At 41.6% G+C, this 7,004-nt stretch overlaps 1 long non-coding RNA gene across 2 annotated transcripts in view; it reads left to right on the top strand.

The window, feature by feature from the left end:
- The window catches only part of LOC145453862 (uncharacterized), a 76,803-nt gene that overhangs the window by 13,402 nt on the left and 56,397 nt on the right, over window positions 1-7,004 (top strand). The gene's annotated exons all lie outside the window — the stretch shown is intronic.

The following is a 7,004-nucleotide window of genomic DNA, read 5'->3' as shown; positions in this document are numbered from 1 at the left end:
TCGAGTCATTTTCAATTCCAAACCGAGTACAAGTCAGGAAGCAAAGGGTCGAGTCCGAGTCATACCCACACTTCAGTGTTCATTATCAAGACAGGTTGAACTCACTTCTTGAATGCTCTCGGGTGATGTCGCAGGCCTCGCATCGCATTCATCATATATTCATTTCTCACACTCTTAATGTATGTATTCAAAAAAGATAAGACGCTGCTTCTGGGCCTATTTTTCAATTATCTGTCCTGATATCAGTGTTGGGATCAAGTCACACTCACTACCCTCGAGTCAAGTCAAGTTGTCTTTTCGAAACATGAAGCATGATTACGTCATTGCATTTCGCTAGGTGTCTGAATAACAGATAGATTGGTCATTGATTCCGAACCGATGAACGAATATAGAGTTTGATATACATGCAATAAGGGGCTCTATCGCTCACATATACGTAGAACTGTTAAACTACGTAGATAATTGCATAGCCTCATTTTATAGTTATCAGCCAAGATAGAGAAACTAATTGATAAGATGCAATACGGTACCCGTTCATACATATTGATATGATACTATTGGAGTCTGCGACAAAGGATGGGGAGTATATAAACGATATTCGATTTCAAGAAAGCAAGAGGTTCGGTCAAGGTGAGAACAGAAACAGATATTTTGCTATTAAATTACTTTACTACTAGTTTTCGACAACGATCACTTCGTTTGTGGTCAATATATTTGAGAGAGAGTATTGGAGGCTCAGCGAGACGTATGATCGGTCGCTCTCATGGGTTACACAAGTGTTTGTCGAACATGCAAGATGAGGTGATTTTTACTTGATGACTTTAAATTGACTCGTGAGTTTTGCTCCTAGTCACGAGTCAATCCATAGGGGAGACCGGGGACAAATGTAACAATCGACCTCACCGCTAGTAGGATGGAGAAATCAGCTTGATATTTCAAGTGTTCGTGCAGTAGTTATCTCTCCTATTATACCTGGAGTTACGTTGAGCTACGATGCGAAACCCCGGAATAATATGCAAAAAACGAATTTTTGACCCTTGAGTAAAGTTTTTCTGGTCTGGAATAATTTGTCTAGACGAATAGTACCTCAAGTAGTTACAACGTAATATGTGTAGCTGGAACAATGTTACTATAGTCTACCGTGGTGATGGAAAGAATAGGACTTGCATTGCCGGGAAGGTACCATACTGAGACACTAATCATGGTCGAGCGTGTCAGGGGCAATCGTAACACTCTGTTACTTTTGCCCCGTTACAATATGTTATCAATTCTGAATGTCTTTGTTCATATGTTGGTATTACCTAGGCTTACCATATTTTGGAAATCTAAAAAGAGGACACTTTTTCATAAAGTTCAGACATGCAAAACCGGAGAAGAATTCTCAAAAACCGGTAAATTTTTGCCACTTCGTGATCGGTTGACTAAAAAAAAAAAAAAGGTCATCACTTCCGCTCAGAGCTCAAAATACCGTTTTTCTCTCAACGTTGCCAGGTTGATGATTAAAAAAAAAAAAAGTCATCTTTTCGCTCAAAACTAAATTCACCGTTTTTCACTCCGAAATACCCGCCGGAGCTTCACTTCTGTGCTAATTTGCGGCATATCACTCGCAATTTCCTCTAAATCTGACCTAAATTTTCAAAAAAGAGGACAAAATCTCAAAAAAGAGGACAAAAGGGCGTCCTCCGGGGACACTTTCAAAAAAGTCAAAAAAGAGGACAAATCCTCTTAAAAGAGGACGTATGGTAAGCCTAGTATTACCATTCATCTACTGCAGAATAATCTTGCAACAACCAGAAGTTCACCAGAACAGATACTGCCTTGCGATACCAATTCTAACATGATCATCTGTCAAAACGGCCATACAATAGTGGTGATGTGAATCTGACGGTTCGGCTATTTTCGTGATTCAACCACCCTTTCTCATATTGATCGACTTTTGGTGTGTCGAACTTCAATAGTCATGGCTTAATTCTCGTCCTCTGACTTTGATCGTGGCCCACTTACAGTTTGATATTTGATGTGAACAATTTATGTTAATTTTCTACAGCACAGATAAATGTCATTATAGCTTTGACGCGCACAATGTTGCGTCCTCGTTTTGCTATACTATCATCGGCCCATTCAACCAAGATATGTTAGCCAGGTCGGTTTCGCACCTTCGCAGGTGTCCGAATGACCAACCCATTATGCCCGCTGAACAACAGAACCTTGGTAAAAGAGGCCGAATATGTGTAGGGAGATGATGGAATGAATGTGTCTCTTGTACACTTTAAGCTTGAACAAGACACGAAGAGTGATATTGCATTCAGATGCCATAAATGCGATGGGACGTAGCCTAGAAGCGTTCAAACGTCTCTTCCTTTAGTTTCATGCAATATTACAATTTGTGCTTCCGTTTTCGTTGTTCATTTAGTTTGTGTTTAGTTATAAATAACACTGCTACAATTGCCCCGCAAGGGTGGTACATTTGCCCCTGGGTACGGGGCGATTGTAACATTTGAGAAGCGATTTTTGCGACTCAAAATTTCTATGATTGATTGTTGATTGAGTTCCAATTTAGTTTTCATATCAACTATCGAGTTGTTGGCTTCTTTATAAAAAAACTTTGGGAGTGAAATTTCCACGAGAAAAACACGTAATGTTGGAAAATACGAAAAGTGTTACAATTGTCCCCGGTCTCCCCTATTTCTGATACGCCAAGTCAAGTCATGGCTCGAGTCATCCCAATACTGCCCGATATACGAGACCTAGATTCAGTCATTACGTCATATACTATGGGTAAAGGTGCTCAGTGCTAATGTAGAAGCTTAATATTCAGATAAAGCTAGCTGGGTGTGAATGAAAAGTGAAGCAGATTTTTCGAGTTGGCGCTGGATGAAATGAAAATAAAGGCAGGAGGGCTGAAATAGGTTAGTTTTATGGATTTAGAGTCACGTGCTCAAATGTCGGGGACATCCCAGGCCTGATGATACATCTGTATAATGACGTTGAAAGTGTACGTTCTGTTCGGCGCTCTGTTCCTCTACTTTATTATAGCTCTATTGCTGCCACTTCGAATTGTCCGTTTTCGTAGCCTAGTTCAAGCATGTTTCCTGGTCTGTGGAGTCATTGGCCCCGTTCAGCCAATTTGACAGTGCCGGGTTCAGAACCACTATTTTGAGCCTGGTCGAGATGACAACAGTCGCGCCTCCTAAATAAAACATTAGTCTACTGTCTTACGAACTGTGACTGACGACTGATGGACACTCCACCGAAACAGTTCAGCTTATTATTAATTTCCATCATTTCAAAGCAGCACAAAGACTGCGATACAATGAAAAGATGGGAACGTGTCGAAACGACTTGTAGTAGTCTTTGAGATCAGACATCCCCCTGTGCCTAGGCGATGTAAAGAGAGGCATGCGCAATTGCACAATGTGCAATGCACATGCACAGGTGCACACTGAATGAAAAGAATAAGAAGTTAATATAAAAGGACTAACGACAAAATGAGGCGGCATGTGATAGGTCATCATCATCATCATCATCATCATTGGTTTATTAGCAATTTTATCAGTTCAATACACCACAAAAAATGCGATACAATGAATAGACAGGAAGATGTCGAAGCGACTTGGATATGTCTATGGAATCAGACACCCACCTTGGCCTAGGCGATGTAAAGGGGAGGCATGCACACTGAATGAAAGTAAAGAAGATAGTATAGAAAAAGAAAGCGACAAGAATGGGGCGGCATGTCATGGGAAGCGAGATCTATAGGTCAGTCGTGGTCCGGTAATCTTGAGGATGGACTGTATTTATTTAATAGTAATTGCTTGTATTTCGACTTGAATGTGAACAATGGATATGCATTTTGGTGCCATTTTGGTGCCGACCAATTATATCAATAACGAAGGGTTTGGCCACCCAGCGACGGTCAATTATCGCCACCGAACTTTTTGGCACCGCACTTTGCCCAGCCGAATGTTGGCCCAACGTCATATATTCATGTATCCAAGAGTGGGCGGGTTTTGGCCTCATAAACCGGCAACCGCTCGTTGTAGGGGAGATGTGGTACCGATGGATCACCGGGACCGAAAATACTTGAAAAATTCTCCATGATAATTCCATGATAACACTCCGTGAATTTGTCTACAATGACATGCTGACAGAATCTTTCCTCACATGCAAAAAAATTCGACCTGCGTAAATTATGGGGTCTGTGACGAATGATTTACGTTTTAGGAGGTGTAAAGTAAATTTGGATCGACACTTGCAATTTTCTATATCACCTTTCAGACTAACAAACCCGCCATAATTTTTGATGTGAAGTATAGGGCTTGTATCAGGGTATATAATGGCACAAATTTTTTGAATCAATACCATCCTCGAGTGGACTATTTTCAAGTCAATTACAATATTTAGGGGTGGGGGACCTATGATACGATAGCCAAATCAAGCAAAATAATCGCGTCGAGCAAGTGCGACGGTGAAGATATCGTGCCATGTAACGGGTTAAGCAGCCGCGGCAGCTGGTCTTGTAGAAATTTCAATAAATTGCAGCTCCATTACGGTGGCGTTCTGAAGAAAATGGCTGCGGCCAAAAATTTTTGTTCGTTTTTACCTTCAATTTGAGACCACATCATTTTTAAAGTGCAGTGCCCCTTTAACTACAGAAGCTCGCCTACATATATATAGGCTGTAAATCATATCGCTATCGCTATATTTGTCGCTATTACGAGGTATTTGAAAGTCAAAATGCCTATTTGCGGGTAATATGTATGTGGTATTAATTTTCTAAGTTTAGGCGTAAATCAAAACATGATTTTAGGCCAACATTTGAGTTGATATAATCTATTTTATTCTTGACGGTCGCGACGAAACATTCTTCATTGGCTTGCTGTAGCTTTTAGCTTATAGTACACAACAAAACAAGGTAACAAATTTGAGTTATTGAGCGTATGTCTCATAGGTCCCATGGTCGTGTGCCATTGGACCCACCGGGTAGGGACCGATGACACGTTCGAGCAACAAATTTTAAACGCTTATAAATATTTTTTGAAAAGGCGGATATTCATGGAAATGTCCGCGATAGGTAGAGCTTGTATCGAAGTGTTGAGACAGAAAAAGATCCACTATTCTCGGCTGAAGATTTGAGGGCCGGAGATCATTTTGCAATTTTTGATCCATCGGTACCACATCTCCCCTACAACTCTACACTAGAGCGTCCCAGGTCTCCGACGGTGTTTTCCAGAGAAACCAATGTTGAAAAAATCTTATCATGAATTCAAACCTATTTGTTTAATACAAAGGTCGGCACATTTTCATGATCAATTAAGTCATGTTGTGGTGGCGACTTCTCCGCGTGTCTCGCTTATTGGCCGCGGTACCAAACTCAGTGACCTCTGATATGCTCAAACTAACTACAGTAAATCGCGCGAAAAGCGAAGATATTTTTGTTGTTGCAATGACCTCAAATAATATTACATACATATTAAAAGACCGCTCTGGCACCTTCGCGACCCAAAATTATACCCTTCGCGGCCTATGTTTGGGTCGCGACCCATACTTCAAAGGTCAACTGCATGTTCGAAAAGACTTTTGCTTATTTCGTAGATTATGTGGTTAGGAATAAGAAAAAAATAATGAAAATGAAAATTACGTGATAGTTTTCAAGTAATTTCAATTACAAATCGAAATTCCGAAAAACGGACCCGAAATCATCTAGCCGTGAAATGACGTCAAGTAGTTGACACCACAAAAATCCTTGTAATTCCTGTTGGCTGTTAGGTGGGATTCATTGCTTAGACTTGCTGTGGATTTGAGATGATTCATAGTCAGATGTTATGTCGCGTATGGTTGCTCCAATACGCAATATGCCCAGCCTACAATGTCTTTACAGCGCTGCCAAAATCCATCCATATACCGTCAGGCGACCGGACGCCGTTAAGACCAAAAGTGCGGACTTATAGACAACCAAAGGCAGAGACATTTTCAATGACGTATCCGAGATACGCAACGCGCAATAAAGTTGACTATTGACCACGGGAAACTCTCACACGTAGTGCCGACGTACTGCAGTAGTGCCGTTCATACTTTATTTTCACGCACCAGTGAAATTGTGGTAATGGCAGAGGAACGCACTTCTAAAGCTATGCAAAGTGTCCAAAATCGGTAAGTGAAAATGCACTGTGTCAGCTAGTATTGTAAGAGTGTAACTAACCGTTTATAGTAGTATTGACTGTGGTACGGTAGTCATCAAAGTAGTTATTGTTTACACTCATGTGCATGTGCAAATGGTTGCCAGTGAACCCGTCCCTCGGTGAACCCGTCCCTCGATGAACTCGGCCCTCGGTGAATTCCGCCCTCGGGAAATTTTGAAATTAAGTGTATTAACAAGTATTAATATGAATTATTAAACTAATAATGTTATTATCAACTGATTTGTCGATCTTGTAAGGTGGTCAGGGCATGCGTAGATCACGCAGTCACGGAGTGATCAGATCACGTGATCACGATTGCGTGGTCGGCTCATTGTTGAATTGACTTGGCGAGGGGCGTACGAGCGACGTTCGACATCCTCGTATCTGTTCATGACATTGCATTGGGTCTTATCGCATTGTATATTGTGTGTGACTTGTTCAGATGAAAAATATATCTCAACGATTGTTATTGTTCACATATCAACCACGCGTGGTCTGCTCGTTATTGCAACTGTAGGTTGAGGTGGGGTGTTAGGGTTGGGTAGGGTAGGGGGAGAGACATTAGGGTTTGGGGAGTGGGACATTGGGTTCGGGTAGGATACTAGGGTTGGCGGAGGGGGTGTTAAGGTTGGGGTAGGATATTAGGGTTAGGATATTAGGGTTGCCGGAGGTGGGATATTAGGGTTAGGGTTAGGATATTAGGGTTGCCGAAGGTGGGATATTAGGGTTGCCGGTGGGGGGGACATTAGGGTTGGGGTAGGATATTAGGGTTGCCGGCAGTGGGATATTAGGGTTGCCGGTGAATACAAAATTTCCCGAGGG

This window comes from Botryllus schlosseri, chromosome 13, assembly GCF_051294905.1.
Source record: "Botryllus schlosseri isolate E-star chromosome 13, Bs_hap1, whole genome shotgun sequence".
NCBI lineage: Eukaryota > Metazoa > Chordata > Ascidiacea > Stolidobranchia > Styelidae > Botryllus > Botryllus schlosseri.
The sequence above is the reverse complement of the archived record's forward strand: the minus strand, read 5'-3'. Positions and strand labels throughout refer to the sequence as shown.